Source organism: Tursiops truncatus, chromosome 9, assembly GCF_011762595.2.
Source record: "Tursiops truncatus isolate mTurTru1 chromosome 9, mTurTru1.mat.Y, whole genome shotgun sequence".
NCBI classification, from domain to species: Eukaryota; Metazoa; Chordata; class Mammalia; order Artiodactyla; family Delphinidae; genus Tursiops; species Tursiops truncatus.
The window spans coordinates 27830394-27854152 of NC_047042.1; the positions used below are offsets into that span (position 1 = coordinate 27830394).

At 38.0% G+C, this 23759-nt stretch overlaps 1 protein-coding gene across 4 annotated transcripts in view; it reads right to left on the reverse strand.

The window, feature by feature from the left end:
* The window catches only part of SEMA3D (semaphorin 3D), a 208445-nt gene extending 199791 nt beyond the window's left edge, over positions 1-8654 (reverse strand). For 3 of the 4 annotated variants that reach the window (XM_019929083.3, XM_019929072.3, XM_033862945.2), the window contains exon 1: positions 8515-8654. The gene's annotated coding sequence lies outside the window, so the exon portion shown is untranslated. The remainder of the gene's footprint in view (positions 1-8514) is intronic. The other variant, XM_073809609.1, reaches the window with a different exon arrangement.
* Positions 8655-23759: the final 15105 nt, after the last annotated feature.

Genomic DNA, 23759 nt, shown 5'->3' on the forward strand with positions numbered 1-23759 from the left:
CTGTCTCTCTACCGGAATCTGTCTGATGTTTTTCACATGGTTTTATGGGGGTTATAGGTTTTTGGGAGAGAGATTGAGAGGGACAGTGTTCTTTTCATCCCTCATATCAAGGGCACATATTATCAACATGCTTTAGGACTACTGAGGTTGACCATGATCACCTGGCTGAGACAGTCTCTGCTAGGTTTATTCACTGTAAAGTATTCTCTCCCTCCTTACCATCCTGAGTACTCTTTAGAGGAAGTGACCATGCTCAACTCATTTCAGAAGTAAGGAGTTTTATGTTCCCCTTCCTTGAGGGCAGAGTATCTACATAAATTGTTTTGAAATTCTACTGGATGGGAGATTTGTCTCTTCTCCTTCATTTATTAATTTATTCATCATTTACTTATAGCAGCATGGTCTCGTGGATATTTATTTTATACCTTGGGTTATAATCAATAATACTTTTTTTTTTTTTTTGCTCATATTATTCCAGCTTTGGCCATTGGGAGCTTTTTTAATTGGCTCCTATGACCCTTTGACATACCTCTGTCATTGTGCATATGTGGTGTGGTGAGTGTATGTGGGTGTCTGGAACACTTATTTTTTGGCTGATGATCCAGGCTCACATACATTTCCTGCCCCAGTCCTAGAATCAGCTATTTCTCTGAGGATCCCTGGTTCCTTTCACTGGAAAATAATGTTAGAAAATGAGATCTAGGCACTAGCTGTCACATACAAAATTTATTTTTAAAATAAATTTCATGTTTAAGCTAAGAATTAATATATATATTTGTGTGTAGTACATTTATGGATAAATTCTTACTAGCCCTTACTCTATGCTTATCTGTGTTTACTAGTCGTTCAGCAATGATCATGAATTTTATCTGTAATGAAAATCATTACTATAAAAATAAAAGCTCTAAAAGAATGTACACCCCATTTCAACAAGAAAATGCAAATTATTCGGTGGGCCAAAAAGTGCCTTCGGTTTTTTAAGTAAAAATAAAAGACACATTTTTCATTTTCACCAAGAACTTTATTGAACAACGTATTCACCCTTTTGTTCCACTACCTTCTGCCATTTTCCAGGCAACTTCATAATTCCATCTTCCCAAAACTTTTTATCTTTTTGAGCAAAGAACTGTTTCAGGTCCCTTTTACAGTCTTCCAGGGAATTGAAATTTTTTCCATTAAGAAAATTTTGTAAAGACCTAAATAAATGGAAATCTGAAGGTGCAATGTCTGGTGAATATGGCCGACAAGTCAGAACTTCCCAGCCAAGCTGTAACAGTTTTTGTCTGATCATAAAAGAAACATGCGGTCTTGCATTCTCCTGATGCAAGATTATGCATTTTCTGTTGACTAATTCTGGATGCTTCTCGTCGAGTGCCGCTTTCAGTTGGTCTAATTGGGAGCAGTACTTGGAATTAATCATTTGGTTTTCCGAAGGAGCTCACAATAGAGGACTCCCTTCCAATCCCACCATAAACACAACATTGCCTTCTTTGGATGAAGACCAGCCTTTGGTGTAGTTGGTGGTGGTTCATTTCGCTTGTCCCATGATCTCTTCCATTCCACATTGTTGTACAGTATCTCCTTTCCATCACCCGTCACAATTTGTTTTTAAAACAGAATGTTTTCATTACGTTTCAGTAGAGAATCGCATGCAAAAATATGGTCAAGAAGGTTTTTTTCGCTCAACTTATGTGGAACCCAGACATCAAAAAGATTCACATAACCAAGCTGGTGCAAATGATTTTCAATGCTTGATTTGGATATTTTGAGCATGTCGGCTATCTCCAGCATGGTATAACGTTGATTGTTCTCAATTATTGTTTCGATTTGATCACTATTAACTTCAACTGGGCCACCCGACCATGGAGCATTGTCCAGCGAGAAATCTCCAGCACGCAACTTCGCAAACCACTTTTGACACGATCAGTCACAGCTCCTTCTCCATACACTGCACAAATCTTTTTGTGCGTTTCAGTTGCATTTTTACCTTTCTTGAAATGGTAAAGAATAATATGCCAAAAATGTTGCTTTTCTTCTTCCGTCTTCAATATTAAAATGGCTATGCAAAATTCACCAATTTTGATAAGTCTTTTTCTAAATGCACGCTGATATCACAGCTGTCACATACAATCTAACAAAATTGTTTTGAATGAAGTTAAAGACAACTAAGTGCTACTAGGGTCGTCTTATGGAAAAAAAGGAACAAACCTTTTGGCCTACCCAATGATATCAACTTCTACTGACCTCGTATTTAGTATTACAAGTAAACTGAGAATTCTGAGAGTTCCAAATAGTTATCATTGAAATGAAGTGTTATATTTCAAAATTGAAAGCGTTCCTCCAAGTAAAAATGGTGTTCATTTTTTACCTTAGAAAACACTTCTTTCTTTCGTAGAACAACCATTTCAGATGTAAAAAACAAAGATTTATCTGAAAGCAACAACAGCAAATACCAAAACACAAGAAATGCCTGAATGTCTTATGTATGGACTGCTCTTTATGAGAAGGATAAAAAACAAAAAAAGGAGGAGTAAAAGCCTAACACTGATTTTATACATTCCATCAAAAAAAAAAAAAAAGCCAACAGATTAGTTAGACATAACTTGAGATGACATCATGAGGCATGGCTTCAGCGATCAATATAACATGTTTTTAAAAAGGCTTCTATGGGACTATGTAAGCAACTTAAGAGGGTACTTTTCTGTGAACATTGTTTTTAAGCAGTTCATACATGCTGATATTAAATGCATAAACTATACTACTTCTCTGTCTCTTCACTAACATAAATCCAGACAACATCTCTACTGAGCAATTTTATTAGTCTAATTTCTGCTAATATAATGTGCTTGAAACTCTATATATTTAACTCAGTAGGTACCAGCTATATAGGCTCATTTCAGGACCAAATATAACAATATAATCCTTAAAAGCAGTTTAAGATATACAAAAGACCAAGTAAAATGCATAATTAGTATAGGAAAAATAAATTGGACATTTATCTGATGGTAGATTAATAATGTCACATCTATATATCTATACAATTTTATTTATTTTCCATGAAAGTAATAATACTGTATTTCTTTTAAGATGCTCAATAATCTAGACTGTTTGCTTTTTTTATTCGAGTTTGTTCTTTGTAGTTATAGTCCCATTTAATAATGCTTGATTCTATTTAATTAGAAAAATACAGCGAATGTTCCCATTTTTCCTGTGATTTTCTAGTAGAACATACTTGAAAACATAAAATGTCGAAGTTATATTGTTAAATGCCCTATAGAAGAAACAAGGGACATAAAGTATGTCATTTCTAATCTCTGAAGCAGAAGACACCATATGTTTAAAAGGATACCAGATTCAGAGAGACACAAACTCTTCTGTGAACACTTGGTAACTTAATTCTATTTATTTTATACATTTTTATGGGAGGGTAATATTTGTGGCTTATTGAGTATGGCAAAAGAATGAGCAAACTGTCAAAATTTACCAGCAAAAGATTAGCAGGCTAGTTAAAGATATCCTGGTTCATGACTATTAGAAATTATTAAATATCATCATTAACGTGGAAATAAATGATCAAATATTAATGATGATAGATTAAAAGTCACCAAAATCATTTAAAATCTAAACAGTATATCTTATTACATATTGCAACTTTTTCAAGCACTTAACTATCTGTCCTTAATAATTTATATTTGTGAATGTCTAATAATTTAAGTACACCTCATTATTATTACTTAAATTTCAAAATAATTTCAAGTTTCTTCTCAGTGTATTTCTTGTTTGCAGTGAATTTAATTTAGCTTTATGCTTCTTTCTAATTATTATTTAGGTACTTAAAGTTAAGGTGAAATAATGCAGACACAGATGATGCAGATTCTCATTTCTTAATTTAGATCCTTCTAAAAAATACAAGAAATTCAAAAATAAAATGTAACTTTTTGTAATATGCCTCTTTTTACTATGTATTCTTATAAACCCTATTTCACATGATCATTATATTGCTCTATGTTATGCATCATGATAAAACAGCTTCTCAACATTTTTTTCTATGAAAGGGTAAAACTCATATAAAAGAAAAAACTCTCCTCTCTAAAATCTCAGAGAATGTAAAGTATAAAACCAAAGGTCTTTAAGCTGATCTTTGATAGGCAACAAAGAGATTCAAAATCACTCTCTTGGGCTTCCCTGGTGGCGCAGTGGTTGAGAGTCCGCCTGCCGATGCAGGGGACGCGGGTTCGTGCCCCGGTCCGGGAAGATCCCACATGCCACGGAGCAGCTGGGCCCGTGAGCCATGGCCGCTGAGCCTGCGCGTCCGGAGCCTGTGCTCCGCAACGGGAGAGGCCACAACAGTGAGAGGCCTGCGTACCGCAAAGAAAAAAAAAAAAAAATCACTCTCTTAACTGCTCGGTAAGTAATTATACCTCAATATTAGTTAGGTGTCTAAATATGTTTAGCATTGCACTAACCTGAAGGTGTAAAAAGTTAGAGAAGACAAGTCCTTCCTTCAAGGCTCTTACGATCCGGTTAGGAATCATAAACAACAACATAAGAAAGCAAATGACTGAAAACTTAGAACTTGAAAGGCAGGATGAAGATATAAAAATAGAAAGGAATTTTGGCCAAGATTTCCTAGAGTAAGAAAGTATTTTTTAACTAAGTTTTGAGGTAGCAAGTTATGTGATTAACAAGTGTTGCCCATGGTCAGTCATTGTTACTGTTGTTATTACTACTTATTTCACAAATGCGAATGTTTCTTTTTCCTTTAAGGACTATGTTATTGAGTCGAAATATTTACTACTTTACCTAGGTTATCTATATAGCTCCAGGTATATACAGAAAGAATAACTTTTCAAACAGAGCTATGGTTACTCATGTTTATTAAATAAATCATTTATTAATTGATAAGAATGTTCCCCAAAGAACATTTGTCATCAAAGCATTACATCTCCCAGACAGAACAGTAAAGTTCAGTCACGTTTTTTTCTAAAATAATGAAGCTATAACAAACAATCTGAAGACATACTAATATTCATTAAATCAGCACCAACTGGAATGTTTTCCCCTTGAGACTGAGAAGTTGATATTCTTAATACCTGATAAAAATGGGGATGACTTCACCCAGTACTCTGTCTAAGCAGAAAACAAACACTGGGCCACAGAGATACCTACCAATTCCAGAGGACACCTTCAGAGACACTTTCAGGTCTGTGATAAACCTTTGGATAGTTAACAAATACCCATCCAATGGAACGAGAACACAGTATGAGGAATAAGAACTGAGCACCACAAAACATCCTGTCTTAATTTAACTCCAACCCCAAACAACATATTTCCTAGCTTTGGAAAAGAAAAGATGTGAGAGTAATTCAGCTTGGTGACTCAAGTTCAAACCTATATTTGATCTGTTACCCTGTCACTGGAAACAGTACATGTGCTTCCTCTGCCTTTGTAATTGTTTATATTCCTGACCTTCCCTGACACCAAAAATAATTCACACTCCCACCCTTACCAGCCCTTCCCCACATACATACACACACACAAAAGAGATTAAAAATACAGTTTAACTTTGTGCATTCTTCCCATGCAAAATTATAAAGCAAATTCATTAACTAAGATGTAACTATAAAGGCAAATTCTGCAAAAAGGCAAAAGATACATAATTATTTCTTTACCTTTTACCCTTAGTTTCTGCTAGTGTTGGTTATAGTTTCCTAATAATTCCAAAACACTTTGCACTGCCAGACATTTTTTCCTTGACCTCCCCTCTCAGAGAGTCAGCAGGAGGGGTAACAGGAGTCAAATTATTACTCCTCCCAAGTGAATGGGCCACAAACTCTTACAAAGGTGAAATAGTGGTGCCAAAATATGAAGTAACTTTGTAGTTATTCAGGTCATGAAGGCAGTAAGTAGACTAAGGAAAACTTCGTTAATCTCAGGAAATTTTCTCAACGCAGCCATGGAGTTACTATTTGAAAAATGTTTCTTTTGTTTTCATTTTTCCTTTATAAACATTATTAAAGCCACTAATAATTCCTATAGGTACAAGAAGACCTTTATAAATATAGATTACTAATATCATGTACATAAGATCCTTGACCTACAGACTTCATGTGACCCATACCCATCCTCAACCCTGGCTCCCATTTAAATTCTCGGGGTTCTTACCCTGTAAATTATACAGATAATGCATCAACTGATCTTAGAAAGGTCCTCCCTTTAAGTGGGGTCATGGAAGGCTGCCTGAAGCCCTTAAAAGGTGACCTGAATCCAGGTAAAACAGTTCCAGTCTCAGCTCTGCCCCTTACTAGCTTATATTTGAACGCATCAGCTAACACACCTTTACATCTCATTATTCTCACCTCGAAAATGAGAATAATTGCTTTGTCTACTCCCATAACCACCGGTACCACTTTTAAGAACTATGATTTTTCTTAAAATTGCAAAAGCCAAAATAGGACAGCACACAGTTCTAACTCTCTGTGTGTCTCTGCTTTTTTTTTTTAATCTAAAAAACAAACAAACAAAATAATGAAACTTCATATCGTGTTGCTGAGAATATTAATCGTGATAATGTACAAAGTACCTAGGATGCAAGAAGTACTTGATAAATGTCCCTTCCCTTTTCCACCAATTTTTCATTTCATAATGGGCAAATTCCATTTGAAATGTTGGCAGTCCAAATCAGTACCATTTTACTGTCTCTCAGCTTCCTCTTGACGCTATTCATATCTCTTCCCACATCACCTTCCTGTATTTCCTGGCCTTTTCTCTTTCAAAGGCCAAGGCCTTTTCCCATCTTCCTGACCTGAACCATCACTTTGTAGCCTACCAACGATGTCCCTCTGGCCAGCTTTAGCTACTCGGCTGAGCCTCAGTGACTCCGAGGCGGGACAGAGTTAAAGCAACTCCTGTCTGGGGCTGCTCACATCCAACCCAGACCCTTCCTGCTCATCCTCTTGGCTCTCTGGCCTCAGAACAGAGCGAGAAGCGACGGCAACACTGGAGTGATGACATGTGATTCTCTCCCTTCCCCACCCTTCACATTTTTCTTTCCACGTGCAGAACCCGGAAGGCTCTGACCGCTCGTGCCCTGGCGGTTGCCATGGTTACACAACAGCAGCACCAGACCCAGGAGGGGTCTCGTCCCGTCTCCTTTACCTCCCCCTCAACCCTTTCCATCCTTTAGTGAGCACGCCCCACCCCGCGCCCCCGCAGGGGAGGAGAACCTTTTCGGCTAAATTTGAGACTTTCCGTTCCCGCCCCCTCTTTTTCTCTTGCAGACACCACTGACAAGCTAAGGGAGGATGGGAGGGGCTTTGGTGGGGAAAGAAGAGCTCTCGTAGAGACATTTGCCTTTCATTACGGCTTCGCTCGGGGCTAAACGGCGAAAAGTTCGCCTATTTAACTCCAATCTCCGTAACTCGGAATTGGGGACCTCAGCGGCCCCAGGCGCTGGCTGCGCAGCTCCCGTCCAGTCCCCTCGAGTCCAGCCTGGTGGCAGGAGTGCGGCGCCTCCTCCTCCTGTCAAGTACCCCCCGCGCGCTGGGACGGAAGCAAAGCAACTCAGTCCATGAGGTTGAACTCAAGTCGTGAGGGAAGGAAAATGAGCCGGTGCCGAAAACGGCCCGGGCGCTGCCAGGGCGGCCCATTAACGCGTCAACTCCAGGCGCGTGATGAGGGAGCAGGGGGGAAACACCGGCGGGGTTAAATCCACCCGGTTAAATTCCCAGCAGGAGTCAAATCCGGGCCTTTTCGGAGCGAGCCAAGCCGAGGGTACGGAGGGATGCCCGGCCCCCACAAGAGTACGTTTTGCAGGAGCCGCCTTTCCCAGTCAGCCAGCTCTGAGGCTGGTGTCTGCTTCCAACTTTGCCCTCAGAGTCTGGGAGGATGCACGCTCCCGTCAGACGGAGCGTCGCGGTTCCCTCACAGGGAAAAAGGCGTTGCCCATCCCTCCCCAAAAGCACCACAACACAAATAGCCGCCACGGTATCCCCGTCCCCTCCCCCCAGCCCGTCGGGAAAAGGAGCGAGTGAGGGCGCAGACGCCCTTGGTCAAATCCTCGCCAGACTGTCCTCACCGACGCGTCTGCGAATGAACCTGCAGCCAGAGGAGCCACGGGGCACGTTCAGACGCGCTCGCGGCCGCCGGGGCCCTGGAGGGGGCGAGAGAGAGAGCGAAGTTCCCGGGCGCGTCTCGGGAGGAAAACTTTACGCGGCGCGGAAAGCTCGGGCTGAGGAAGCGGCGGCGGCGAGCGGAGACTGCGCCCGCCGCCACGCTGTCCCCGCGCCGCGCGCCCGGACCGTCAGCGCCTCGGCGCCCAGTTCCCCGTCTGGCCCCCCCGCGTGCCCACTCCCGTCAGCTCCGGAGCGCTCTTTCCGCCCCAGAACGTTGCCTTATCTCCCGGCCGCTCGGCATTCTCACTTCGGACCCACGACCACCCCCAAAATCCAGTCACCCCTACTGGCCACCGCGGTCTTCCCACCGGAGCAGCAGGTGACCCGAAACCAGCCTTACCTGCCGCGAACTCTTCTCGCCCTGTCTCTGTGCCCGCTGTCTTTTCCGGGAGAGAGGAAGGGGATGCAGGCGGTGGGCGTGTGAGGCGGCGACCCGGGACACCGGCGCGACCTCCTCTGAGCGGCAGCCCTGGCTGAGCCGCGGAGCCGCCGGCGGCCCTGACGGAGCGTGGAGGCTGCGGCCGCAGAGGCCAGGCCGGGAGGCAGGGGGCGCTGCTGCCCCCCGAGCGTCCTGCCGGGAGCGGCGCGGAGCCAGGCACCAGCTGGAGCTGTGGGGAGGCGAGGGTGGCGAGGAAAGGCACGCTCGGAGCGGGAGGGCGGCTTTTAAGTTTGTGGTGTGACCGCAGCAGCTGTCCCGGGAGAGACTCAGTCTTTCTAAAAGGGGGATGCTCAGAACGCCGGGGATTACCTCTCCCCTTCCGATCTCCTCCCCCAGCCCTCGGCCCCCCTCCCCTGTGCGCACGCCAGTCCTCCCCAGCGTGCAAAAGTCCATCCCAGTCGGCGCGCGGGCTGTCAGCAGCGTGGATTAAATGTAGCTCCGGCCGCGCTGGGGGATGTTTTTCCGGACAGGGCACTCTGTATGTAAAGGAATTTCTGACGTTTGAGCCCGCGCCCGGGTGGCTTTGGGGCCTGTTTATTCTATACCATAACGTCTCCAAGGACTCCCTGCCGAAAAAACAGGACAAACACTGTCTCAAAAACTCTAAGCCTCAAAAAGAGGAGCTGTGTTCCAGTATGTAAAACCCCGATCCACTGTTACTGGCCTCGAAAGAGCAGGTGTTGAGGATGAGCGACAGAGATCAGCCCTCCACTATGGGGCTGGCACCGAGGAAGGACCAAGCAGGAGGCCAACAGAAAACAAACACACGCACACACACACAAAATGTAAGTCTTTTTTCCTCTCTACCTCATACCAGGCCAGCAGGGTTACGTCACTTATTCCTGTGTTAGATTTCCTTGTAGATTTGTACACACCTTGGTCACGCAATAGAAAACTTGGAAGTGTATGGGGACCAGGGTGGATCCACATTTTGTGGAGCCTGGAACTCACACTATTTGGAGGTGGGATCCTCTTGAAAAAACTAATACAGAAATAGCTTAATTCTACAGATTTTAGAAAAACATACGACATATGAATTCATTGTCTGGCTGACCACAGGGACATGGAAAGGGCTTCTTCAAGGGATGAGTCCTGAACTGGGGCCTTATTGGCTACATGGTAAATCCTTGTATGATTGGAACTCTAGGTCTGTGGTCACACACCTTGCACTTACTAGTCCCAAACATAAAACTAACTTGGGGTGGAGCCATAGAAAAAAGCAGCCATGGGGTCCTGCATTTGTCAGGTTGACTTAAGAGCACAGCTCGTAAGGTCCCAGAGTTCCCTTGGCAAACGACCAGGGGGGTTTCGATTTGGGGGCAGCGAGCAGACAGTGGCAACAATGGAAGAACTGGTCTGGGGGAGGAGACTCTTCATTCAGCCTTCCCTCTGCAGCAGAGAGCTGAGGGCCACCAAAGCTAAATGAGTCATTTTAAGTTACAGATGGCTGGTGGCAGAGCCAGCTCAGAAGAGAGTCAAGTTTCCTAACTCTGACCAAGTTTCTTTCCTGTGTCTCATACTGCCCCATCACTGTAACCTTGGTTTTGACTGTCAACCAACCAACCCCATAATTTTCCTCTTTGGATACAGGACAATTTAAAGCCCTACAGACTATTCCAATCTATAGCCACATTTTTTCTGAATGCTTTATATTCAGTGTTATACCACTCATTTTATAATTAACCACACACTTGATGTGTTTGTTGCATTTAAAACTATTTTTATATTATTTTTATTTGTTTATGCCATTGCCCCCAGTCCAAATTGCAATCTCATTGTGAGGACAAAATACCTCTTTTGTCTCCCAAAGCATAGCTTAGGGTTTTGCACATGGTGCGTTCATGATAAGTACTTTTAGATTTTTACTCTGTTTATTAATTTTCTAATAATTTTGTCAGTTTATTGGCCAGAATATTGTATTTAATTAGAGTTGTGGTTAACTCTGGATTTCCCCTTTTTCCTTCCTGTCTAAAATCCTAGCTTAATATACTCAAGGCAAATGACATCTCCCTTTTGCTACTGTCTCAGCCTTTTCCACAAAGCCCCTGCAGGATTAATCACTCCCTCATGTTTTTCCAAAGCACTTTGATTTCACTACTAAATAAGTCCCTTTCATGTTATATCATAATAAATTATGCATTTGTCTGCATCCCATACAGGCATATTGCCTGTTTTGTGTTCTTGTTTCCCCAGCTCCTAAAACAGTGCCTATGAATTTGTATTGAACTGATTTGGTTTGAAGTACCCTGACTTCAAATTTAGACTGTATTTACTAGGGTATCCTGAACATACCATGAGAAGAACATCTGGAAACTGGGTTCTGTGCTTTCTTTCCTTTTAATTACTCTGAGCACGCAGCAGGCAGAGTCAACCACACAGCTCAGTTGTGATGAATGGCCTCAGCTGTGTCCAGGGCTTTGTAATCCTCATGATACTTCTCTGAGTGTCTTGCATATGATGGGTGTTTAACAAATATTTGGGGATTAAATGAATTAATGAAAACAGTGGATGTGATAACAATAATTAGTCACTGAATTATTTCTGAAATTTCTGCTAACTCTACAGGATCCCACCAGTATGGTTTTATAATCCTTTTTAAGAGTTTGAAATTTACTGTTACCAAAAGCAATTTGGTAATCTGTCCTATAGTGTTGCTTAATACACTATCTGAATCCTTGAAATAACACCCAGTAGGAAAGGTCTATTTTACTTTAAGTTTTGTTAAAATGTAATGTGTATTATACAGTTTAGCTTATCTTCAAGGGTGACTATTCAAGATTCAGTAAATAATCCTTAATTACACTGAAAGAGATGTGTGTATCATCAGTTAGAACTACCTAATTGTTGCTGCTATGCCTGTTCTGGTCTGAGGGGTAAAAAAGAAAGAAAAAGGAAACAGAAAATACTTTCCAGGTGCTTGGAAACATTGCTGAATGAGTAAACTTGTCTTGAGGGTCCAGGTTCTTCCTCTGTGGCATACCACTCCTCACTCATCTTCATTTAGGGCTCACAGATTGAACGTAAGTCATTCTTACTGTATGGTAGTAGATTTATGTTAGATAATATGAAATACACTGTTTCTCAAAGTATTACATTGTTATACTGAGTGAAGCCAAGGAATAAATTTCTGATTGTAGAATTTCAGGAATCATCAATCTATGTTGGGAGCCATAAAGGAAGGTAGCAGGGATGGGAAAGAGTAGAATAGTTATATTCTAGGCTTTTCCAATTCCACATATAGCTACCTCTGCCCAGAAGACAGGAGAAAGATAATTACTGGGTCCAGAATTTAAATCTAGCAGGATCTCAGAGGATTTGACTACACTTTCTGCAGAAGGTGCTTTTCTGTGCAGTCTTCCATTCACAAAGCATATGGAAATTTGGTGAATTTAAAAGGAAAAAAAAAAAGACAGATAAAAGAGATCACAAAGTTCTGTGCACAGAGACAAGAAAATGGAGATGAAACCCAAGCCATTTAGTGTTCACTTCTATAAAACTAATCATACCTTGGTCAGACATAAAACCTCTCTGCCTTATAATAAATACTACCTTATGAATGTTTTCTCACATATTAACATAACAGTACGAACAGATAAAAATGTTGTTATACTCATATGACAAAACTGGGATATATGTTAGTTTATGTCTGATTGAAACAAGTGATGGCATGAGTTGAAAGCAGCCTACCCACCTCCTACTTTTCTATCAGATATTTTCCCCTTATAAACTGCAGATTTTTTTCCCCCATCTGATTCATTTGATCATGACAATTCACTCATCACTTGATCACTAGCTAGTTACATATTAAGATAATTATATCATGTTTAGTAGTGGAAAAGAACACTCCTGACTTCTGTCTTTAATGCAGTATTAATTATACATGCATAGAACTCTCAGAAGTAAATGGATCCCTGTTTCTCATCAAATAAAGACAGAAGATAGTTTAGGTTAGTTAATCGGAATGTGAAATTGTAATGTCTTTGTGTTTTAAACTCTTATAACATCATAAATAATCATAAACTTTCAGAGTTAGGAGAGACCTCAAAGCCCTTCTGGCCCTCATGTTATACATGAGGAAAAGAAGGCCAAGAAGGTGGAGTGATCACCTAGCTCCTTCTGACTCCTGCCTCAATGCCCTCTGCAAAATAGCACCCTGCTATAGAGCCTTTTCTTGAAAAAGAAAAAAGAAAAAGAAAAAAAAAAATCAGCTATTTTTCAAAACCTTTCCAAGCCAGAATCTTAAGGTTATATTTACTTAGCTGGGTTGGGGTGTGGTGAATAATTAAATTCAGCAGGAATGCACTTCAAAATAAAAATAAAAACATAGCCCAACCCCTTTGGCCCAAGTCCTGAGACCTCAGAAGAGAGCACCTCCTTGACTATGAACATGCACTAGAGACTGGAAAGGCTTTTTGTATCTGATATAGGACTCCACAGAGTTATTGCAGAATGGGAGAGTTTAAAATCAAATAAATGACTCTGTTTCTTATTTTTAACAATGTTCTTATAGCAACAAACCATCCCCAAGGAAAGATTTTAAGGAAAAGTAAACAACTTTTCTATATATCATATAAGAGAAAAAATCTTTAAATTTGCTTTTCTTAATACCTCGTACCACCACGCCACACTTAGAACATGCTTTAGACACAGTGTATTCTTCTAAGAAAATGGGAGAGGGGGAGGGATTCCTATGGTACCTAATTGAGGCAAGCCTTATTTATTTAAGGGTGATGAAACCAAGAAAAATATGCCCTCTTGTGGCTTACTTGTTCTAGTTCACAACTAATCAACAGTGCTCCATTATTTCCTGAAACTCAAACATACCTATATTCCAAGTGGAATTAAACTATTCCTTTGTGCAGTAACTAGAGAGAACAGGTCTGTGCAGACAGCAGGAAGGCATTCCAAGACTTCTGCTTTGTTCAAGGTCATAAGCAGCAGCTTAGCCACAGTGAAATCAGTATCCCTCAAAACGGGGGAAGATTTTCCAAAATAACCCACAGATTCTTACAGATATTATAAAAATACCTTCCAAATAAATGCATTAGATAGAATTTCTTTCCTAAATAGTGAGGTTTATGTTGGACAAACTTAAACCATCAGTTTCCACAAATAGGAGAAAATTCATGATTTCCTTTCCTACTGTATTTATGCCTCTAAGATTTCTTTAGCTGTGGGATGATGCCTATTTTTCCATTAAAAAAGCAAAATGTGTAATAAAGCAGTTAAGAGAATCCTGATTTTCATTCTCTTCATATTTTTTCTCTCCTTTCCTCATTTCTTCAGAAATAAAAATATCACAAATGTGTTACATCCTATGATTTACAGGTATAATTAATTTCACTACAAAAAAAAAATGCCCACCACGTTGTCCTAAAACAGCAGAGTGGAGATGGGCTTAATGGGAAATGACCTCTGCTGATCAAGAGAGTGACTTTCATGTAACTGTCATTTAAATAACTTAGTAACTAAGTGAATGTCAAAGGTTTAAAACAGGCCAGAATGCTAAATCCTTAGTCCAACCCTATAATAATAATACTAATAATTATGATTAACACTGTTATTATTTTATATACAAAAAATGACTTAAATCACACATTTTCCATTTGACTGGATCTGCTTGTGTATTAAGTAGGCTGGTGGGCCATTTCCTAATCTGCAGGCTTACTTTAGCAAGTTGCTGCTGAAATAGACTGAATTGTATCTCTTACCAGAAGGAATAAATACAGCTTTCCAAAATGCCCAGTTTAACATGGAGCTATTGTTTTTCTAAATTACAAGCTTAAAACAGAATCCTGTAGCTTTAAGTTTATCTAGTTCAATGATCATTCTGACCTTTGAAGCACAGATATACTTTATTGGAATTGTCATTTGCAAGGAAAATTCATTCATAAAATAGTTGAAGGTTTTAAATTTTGTCTATTTAGTGAATAATAATGAACCACTATAATATTATTAACAAATCGCATTCTCTTTATACTTGACATTTCAGTAAAATTATCTTTCCCTATGTCAAGCAAAGTTTTACTTTCCAAAGTTTATTCATGCGTTTGCCAAAAGAGTCTATCAATACATTAAAAGTCTATGATAATATGTGTATTTTAAAAATTATCTCTAATTCTACTATATTTAAAATTTCCAGTTCTAAGAATGGAGCTAATTTTAAAAGACAAAAACATGACCATTTAAAAATGTATCAAGAAATTAGTATTTCTCTAGTTAAGAATAAAAGACAAGTGGTCCACAATAATGAAAGTCATTACTGTAAGTATGATATGAGTGATAGCATGTCTAACATTAAAAATGGTGACCTGCAAATATTAGCTATAAAAACATTGTAAACATGACATTAAAATAGTAAGGTATTAGAGAACAGATAAACAAATAAAACAAATTAGAAGTCCAGAAAATAGACTTAGTTTTATAATTATGTATATAATGAGAATTTTGTTTTCTGGCTCCAAACTTGAGTGGACAATAAATGCCTTCTTTTCTAAAAATTACTTTTGTTTTCTGGCACTTGAAATACAAAACAAATAGCATACACATGTAGACACAATAAAATGGAACTCACATTGAAGAATATGCCACCCTACCTAAGAATTAGAAAATTACAGCTATCTTTAAAGTTTTCTTTGTGTTCCTCCCTGGTTCCATCCCCTTGCTTACCATGCAGAAATGAACAATATTCTAAATTTAGAGCTTATTTTCTCTGTCTTTTTGCTGCACTTATGTATGTGGCTCTAAACAACATATAATATGATGTATTGTTCTTACTTTATATAAATAGTAACAGCTTCCTAAAGATAGCAATTTTCTGTGACTTTCTTTACTTAGCAGTATCTAAGATTCATCTTCCCTATTATGTATGCTGTTGCTTTGTTCATTTTCATTGCTTTGAATTATATTGTGTGAATACATCATGAGTTGTCCATTCTCATATTGATAGCCAGTTGAGTTTTTTCTAGTATTCTACTATTACAAACAATGCTTCATGAACATGCTTGAATATGTCACTTTATTTTTCTGTTTCTCAGGCCCTTTATGAGCCAGTTATGAACACAGAAACCAATCCAAGCATTTAATTGTCAAGCCAAAGGCATTTAAGATAGGGAACTGGAATATAGGGAAATGGATGAAAAATGTTGGAAGGAGCAGCAAAAGAGAGAAGGAGAGGGTCTGGAAGAATAAAAGGAAAAATGAATGATAATCAGAGATTAGATACTAATGTTCCAAATCTGCAATCTCTTTTGGGTGTGATCTTCTGGTACATATTGGATCTGCTAAGATGTGCAGCCTTGACCAGGACCGGGCTGCTGAAAGGTGTTATCTCTGCAAAGCTGGAGTTAGAAACACTTTGATCCTGTTATTTTTTCACCTGCAACTACCAGAAACTACCTCAAAAGGACCTGCTTCCTTTTGAGACACAGAAGCATAAAGCATTTCTGTTTCTCGGCTATTGATCTCCTGCAAATTTTTCTCTTGACTAAATCTAACCAAGGGCCAGATGGCAAAGTAGTATAAAATGGTCTAACGACTTGAGCAGACTTTTCATAAAAGAGGACCAATAACTTCTGTAGCTACGAGGGAAATGCAAATTAAAATCACAATGTGATTCCACTACGTACCTACCAGAATGACCAAAATGAAAGGACAAAAGGCCAATAGTTGCTAAGGATGGAAGGATCAGAACTCTCATACACTGTGGGTGGAAGTGTAAATTTTTACAACCACATTGGAAAACTCTTTAGCATCATCTACCAAACACTAAATCTATGCATACTCTATGACCAGCAATTCTATTCATAGACTGAACCCAAGAAAAATGTGTAAATATGTTAATCAAAGTAAACGTACAATAATATTCATGGCAAAATTATTTGAATTAATGCCTTACATTGGAAACCATGCAAACTATCCTCAACAATAGGATGGATAATATACTGTGGACAATTCACACAAAGGAAGGCTATACAGCAATAAAAATAAACTGCAACCATAGCAGCAATGTACATTAACTTCAGAAAACCAATTATTAGTGAAAGAAAACAGCCACACATAGTATGATTCATAGTTAATCTTTTTTCATGGAGTTAAACAAGTTGATTTTAAGATTCATATAGAAAATAATCAGGCAAGATGAGGAGAATTGACTATTTATGATCTTGACTCTTACAAACCAATAACAAACAACATCATTTTATCGGTTCAGGTTTACTTCTTTGTCTTTCCTTAATGTTTTACAGCTTTTCTCATAATGGTTTTGTACATTTCTTTCTTTTTTTGTTTTTGTTTTTGTTTTTGGCCTCACGCGCGGCTTGCAGGATCTTAGTTCTCCAACCAGGGATTGAACCCGGGGCAGTGAAAGTGCCAAGTCCTAACCAATGGACTGCCAGGGAACTGCCAAGTATATTCCTTAATGTTACTCCTAAATATTTTATATTATTGCTGATATTGTAAATTAAGTTTCCCTTTCATTATATCTTTTAACTGGGTATTGTTAATATATGTAGAAACTATTGCTCTCTACATATTAATTTTATATTTTGCTAATTTTCTGAATTTTTTATTGTTTCCTTAACTTTCATCATGGGTTATCTCAGATTATTCATGAATACTACATATAATTCTTAATATCTGGTCTATGAAGGTTTGGTGGATATCTGTAATGACGTTTTTCTTCTATAGAAATTTAACCTTTCTATCTCTACTGGGTTAAATATAGGTAAATTGTATTTTCCTAGAATGTTATCTATTTCATTTAGGTTTACAAGTTTACCTGCATAGAGTTGGGCAAATAGTCACTTAGTTTTTAATTTTTTTTATTTCAATGATTTTTACCAGTTATAATTTATTGTTGTGTTTATGCTTTCTTTCTTTTATGTTTTGATTAGGTGGGCTTGTAATTATCTTCATTTTTGTCAAAAAACAACTTTTTCCTTTATTAATTGGTTGTGCTGTTTTCTATTTTAAAATTCATTAATTTTTGCCATGCATTAATTATTTGCTTCCTGCTGTTTTTTTAGGGTTTCCATTTTTTAACTTTTGCTTTGAGAATTTAATTAAATTATTTTCACTCTTTGATTTTTATTAATATAAATACATAAAGCTATATATTTTCTTTTGATTATCACTTTAATTAGAGCCAAGAGTGTCTGATATGCAGTGTTGAATTATCATTATTTTTCAGAAATTCTTCAATTTAATTTCCTATTTCCTCTTTCTCCAATGAATTAATAGAGTTTGTTTTTTTTTTAATTCTAGGATAAAGAGATATCGTTATTGTTGTTCTTGCTTAGTTTTAAATTGTGTTATTTTCTAAAACTATCATATCCATGTAAGATAATGTTGTTTGTAATATTTATACTTTACAGAAATTTGGGGCATTTGAGGGACCAAATATATGGTCAGTTTTCATGATTGTTTTTTGTGCACTTAAGTTGAAGTCACTTTCTCTGTTATTCTATAAATTTTCATATGGTCTATCCTCTACATGATGTTGCTTAATTCTTCTTTAGCCTTAATTTTTTTTTCATCCAGTTGATTTCTGTTGCATTGAGAATGGTAATCGCTTACTTTTAGTGGTTTTCTGTCTATTTCCTCAGCCTTACCTGTAGTTTCTACTTTATAAAGTGAGTTCCTCTGATGTTTGGTCCATAGATAACCATACCATCTCCATCATGTATTGTGGTCTTTAGTATTATAAACTGTCTCCTTTAATGCTTTTTTACCTATTCTACCTTGTTTACCAGGATTACAACCCATGCTTTCTTATTATTTATATTTCCTGATACATTTTTGTGCATCCTTTCACTTTTAGCTTTCTGAATAACATCATGTTAGGTTTATTTCCTTAATTCAGCATATAGTTGACTTTTACTTTGTAAGTCAGTTTGAAAATGTTTATCTTTTAAGAGATGGATTAAGTTCATTATATTTAATATGATTAATTTATTTTGACAAAACTCATTTTGTGTGTCGTGCGCTATATATATATAATGTTACATATTTGTAGTTTTTTTCTTTATATTGTCTAGCTTTGTTTTGCCTTTCCTTTTTTTTTCTTTTTGATATTTTTATTTTAAATGAGAGTAATTTTCATCAGCTGAAATGTTTTTGATTCTCATCTTCTGCTTTTTTTTCACTAAGTTATATATGGATGTTTTTTGCTAATGTCTGTTCCTTCTGAAAGAACAGATTTTCCTAGACCAATAAAAAACAGGTAATTCTCTATGAGGAGTTTGGGTGTGGATTCTTAAATTTCTTAGTTTCTAAATTCTTTTGGTACAATTAAAGGCAGTTTTATTCATAGATGGCTCCTTTTAATTCAGGGGAAGAGAAGGGTTGGTAAGTCTTCTGACTTTGAATTCTCTTTCCATAGAATGCTTAGTTTCCACCACTTGTTTGTTCTCTCCCACCAGCACCAATGCCCCAAGGAATGCCTCCCTTTCTCCCAGAAGCTATGCCTTGCCTTTCTAAAATTGCTAGTTTTGATCCTGCATTTTTAAGTCCTTTCTTTATAATTCCCCAGGAGTCCATGCTGTGACCTCTTCTCAGTATCTAAGTGTAGAACTCTCTCTCTCAGTGGTCCTGTTATGTCCACGCTGTGACCTCTTCTCAGTATCTAAGTGTAGAACTCTCTCTCTCAGGGGTCCTTTCATGTCCACGCTGTGACCTCTTCTCAGGATCTAAGTGGAGAACTCTCTCTCTCAGGGGTCCTGTTATGTCCACGCTGTGACCTCTTCTCAGTATTTAAGTGTAGAACCCTCTCTCTCAGGAGTCCTTTTATGTTTTCTGCCATTGCTTGGCCCCCACCACCTCCTTGTTTCTGTTCAGTCTCTTCCTCACTCTTGGCCTCCAGACCTGGCCCCACTCATTTTTGCATGTTTGTTTCCTTACTTCTATGTAAATTAAGGATCGTGGTATTTTCTGTCTCCTAGTTAACATCTAGGAATGCGTTAAGGGTGGTTTCATGTGCGTTCCTTCTTGTTCTATATGGGTTTTCTAGAGACTGTGAGGAAAGATTCCAGTGTAGGTGGTTGTCATTATTCTACAGAAACCCAGAAGGTTTTCCTTTTTTTCATAAAAACAATTACATTATGGTTTTATACAGATTGAAATTATATAGTATAGATAGAAAGAATTAGGAGAGACCTTTGGAATGATATCCTGGCATAGAGGCAAGAGAGAATGAGGTCTATTACCCACGGTAAAAAGTTACTGTTAATAAGAGCAAGGAGAGTTTGTGGTGAAATGAGACAGGGCAGAGTTCTGTATACTGAGAAGCAGGTTAATGGGCAGAAGATTCGCTGTGAGCTTGTGGAAGTTCTCTTCTTATTTTCATTGAAGTTTAGTTGATCTAAAATATTGTGTTAGTTTGTGATGTACAGCAGAGCGTTTCAGTTATATACATATATAAAGAATATATATATTCTTTTTCAGATTCTTTTCCATTATACGTTATTATAAGGTATTGAATATGGTTACCTATGCTATACAGTAGGACCTTGTTGTCTCTCTATTTTATATATGGTAGTGTATATCTGTTTTTTAAATTAATTTATTGGCTGCATTGGGTCTTCATTGCAGCGCACGGGCTTTCTCTAGTTGCAACAAGCGGGGGCTACTCTTCCTTTCGGTGCGCAGGCTTCTCATTGTAGTGGCTTCTCTTGTTGCAGAGCACAGGTTTAGTTTCTCCACAGCGTGTGGACTCTTCCCAGACCAGGGCTCGAACCCGTGTCCCCTGAAATTGCAGGTGGATTCCTAACCACTGCGCCATCAGGGAAGCCCTGGCAGTGTATATCTGTTAATCCCAAATTCCTAATTTATCCCTCCTTCCTTTCCCCTTTGGTAACCATAAATTTGTTTTCCATGTCTGTAAGTCTGTTTCTGTTTTGTAAATAAGTTTATTTGTATAATAGTTTTTTAGATTCCACATATAAGCTTTATCATGTGATATTTTTCTTTCACTTACTTCACTTAGTGTGATAATCTCTAGGTCTATCTATGTTGCTGGAAAGAAGTTTTCTTATTGCCTCTCTTCTTAGTAATGTAGGACTAAGACCAGTAGCTGAAGTGAAGATTGGAGTGGGTATAATGAGGAGAGAGTGGAAGTATGCAATAGTTACCAAGAAGAGTGGGAGTGTGCTAGTAAGAAAAACAGCATGGTGTATGTTTTAGCCTAATTTATTTTGGAAATATGAATACGTTCATATAACATTTGTTTTCATAGGCTGATTAAATGAACCAAAACTGTAGTTTTGCCTAACACTTTGAAGACAGAAAGGGATATTTCAAAAAAGACTAAAAGAGGGCTTCCCTGGTGGCACAGTGCTTAAGACTCCGTGCTCCCAATGAAGGGGACCTGGGTTTGATCCCTGGTCAGGGAACTAGATCCCACACACATGCCGCAACTAAGGAGCCCACAAGCCACAACTAAGACCCGGCACAACCAAATAAATAAATAAAACAAATATTTTTTTAAACAAAGACTAAAAAAGTTCTATTGGAGTTCAGAGAAAAGATACAGCCTAAGATTATGCAGAAGAGATTATAAATTAAGCGTATGGATAGACTGTAGTTAAGATAGCTTTTGAGAAAGGTCCTTCCAGGTGGAGCAGAACATAAGCATCTGGAAAGTGCGGGACTGTAAGTGGGAGAGGCTGCAAAGTGAGGCTGTTTCGTGAGGAAACCATGTGAACAAAGTCCTGATGTGGGAATGTGGGCAGTGTGTTAAGGAGAATATGAAAATGTCCAACTTTCCTGAAATAAGTATCTATAAAACTGGAAAGTAAGAAACGAGAATGAAAACGTAGATATGCAAGATATCAAAGCAGGTTTTGGATGCCCGACTAAGAAAGTTAGGACTTCACAAATTGAACAGGAAAGATACTGGAAAAAAACAAAACAAATCAAACAAACAAATAAAAATCTTTGAACATAGTGGTGATATCAGTGCTCCTTACATTGAGAAACCTAGTCTGCCAATAGCATGTGTTAGAAGTGGGAAAAATTAGAAGCCAAAAGTCCTTCTGAAAGATAATTACAATATTCCAGGGTAATAAGGATCTGAAATCAAGGAATGACCCATAGAATCAAGGGAAGAAAGTTCAGGTGTGAGAAATAGGTGAAAATTAGATGCCTTATGTAATCTAGATTAAACAGAAAAGGTAGTTTTAAAAATATAACTAATTCATAATACAGAACACTTCTTAAAACCTTTGAGCTCTTGAAAAATAAATTTATATTTTGGCATTGGCGGGGGAAGAAGCTTGGTAGAATAGAATAGACTATTACTTAATTGACCTTTCCTGTGTTAGTCATCTGAGGGCAGTGACTTTTCCACCTTGCTAAAGGCATTTGAAATTATTACTCCAAAGCACTTGAATGAATAGCCCTTTCAAATGACAGCTATAGATCTAATATGGTAAAAAACAGACTGTCAGCCACTTCAAAATAGCCTTCTAGAGTCACTTATTGATTTGGTTAGATTTAGAAGTTAATTTTTCCTAGAAGTAGCCCCCAGAACTAAGCCAGTGCAATGCAACCTAAACCTACTGTGTAGTGTATAACATTTCTATGGAGAAGGCATATTTAGCTCTCTCACGATGGTATAAGGAGAGGGCTCCTAGCAGTGATGGGTTCCGGTCCTTTCTCCCTTCCATATGGTTGGTTGTTAATATGACCTGGGAGATGAGGCTTTGTGCACAGGGGTGAGGCTAAGAGGAGGCTGGGTCCTGAATAGAGGCTTTTGGAAGTGAGATGATTGGAACCAGGTTCAGCCCCCCAGTCTCACCCAGTATTTTCTTCCTTTAACCATTTTTTTTCACATTCTTTATATGTTTAGAAAGTAAAGTGATTACTGGTCATAAGCAGAAAGATAATGGCATGTTCTTATCATTCTCCTTCACCCAAATTCCATAAAAGAGGAGAGGTTTTACAACTTCCTTGGCATTTATTTATGCAAGATGTTCCAGCAAGGTAGACTAGCAGCTCTCAGGTTGAAAAGGAGGCTGCAACGAATGTTTTAACGCAGTACTTTTCAGATAACATATACTTAATAACATCCAATGATTGCTTGCAGAGAAAATAGTTTGCTGAAACCAGCTGTAGAAGAAATCCAAATGGTATTCTTTCAGAATGCAAATGTTTCTTGTGTTACCTGATGTGAAGACTCTACTAAACATTCTGTTCCAAGAAAGGTCTTGAACAAAGTGTATATTCAGTGAAAGTAGAGATCCAGGTGGAAATTCAGAAATGTTATTTTTATTTTGCCTACCAATTACATTGATTTTTTGCCCAAATGTAGATCCAAGGATTAAGGATTTTTTTTCAGGTGACTTTGTGAAGCAGCAGGCATGTGCATTTATAAATAAAAGCACAAGTTAGGGCAATCATGTTAATTTTGTGAAAACATTCAGTAAGTATTTTCTTTAAGCATTAAAAAATTATTTAAGTTGTGGATTGCCTCAATGAAATTCATCTTTACCAGTCTTCGAGTTCTGGAACTAACATGGAGATAGGTCTTTATCTCGGTGATTCACTACAGGAAGGAAAATAATAAGTTGGTCATAGCATCACCATCTGAGTTCGATGAAAATATCTTTGCATCTTTCACTGACCTCAGAATAGAATGAGTATTTTGTCTTTCAAAATTGCAGTTTCATTTATTTAAGTAATATGCTAAATGAATACTAATTTACTCAGATTCAATTTTCAAACTTGCACACACTAATTTATAAAAGAAAGTTTGGTAACTATTAATTACAAAACATCATAAACATTTAATTCACATAATTACATTTACCAAGTAACTACAGCAATTGTAAAACATCACTTAATTTAAAAAATTTAACGTATAGATGTGTCAAAACAAGTTGAGACCCTCCTTGCTTTAATCATTGTATTATGATCATCATAGCAACCAAACAAGTATCATATTTGACCATCCATATGATATTGCAAACTTATGATAGAATACTGGCACAAAGAAGTTATAGACCATGCTAAAAAAGTAGTACATTATAATGCCAAACTTTAAAAAAAAATTAAACATTTTTTGGGGCTAAATAATAAATTTTTAAATGTTTCAGTTTTTCTTGTTTTCTAGTTCATTCTATGATGGTGAAATTTGGATTTGCCTTAGG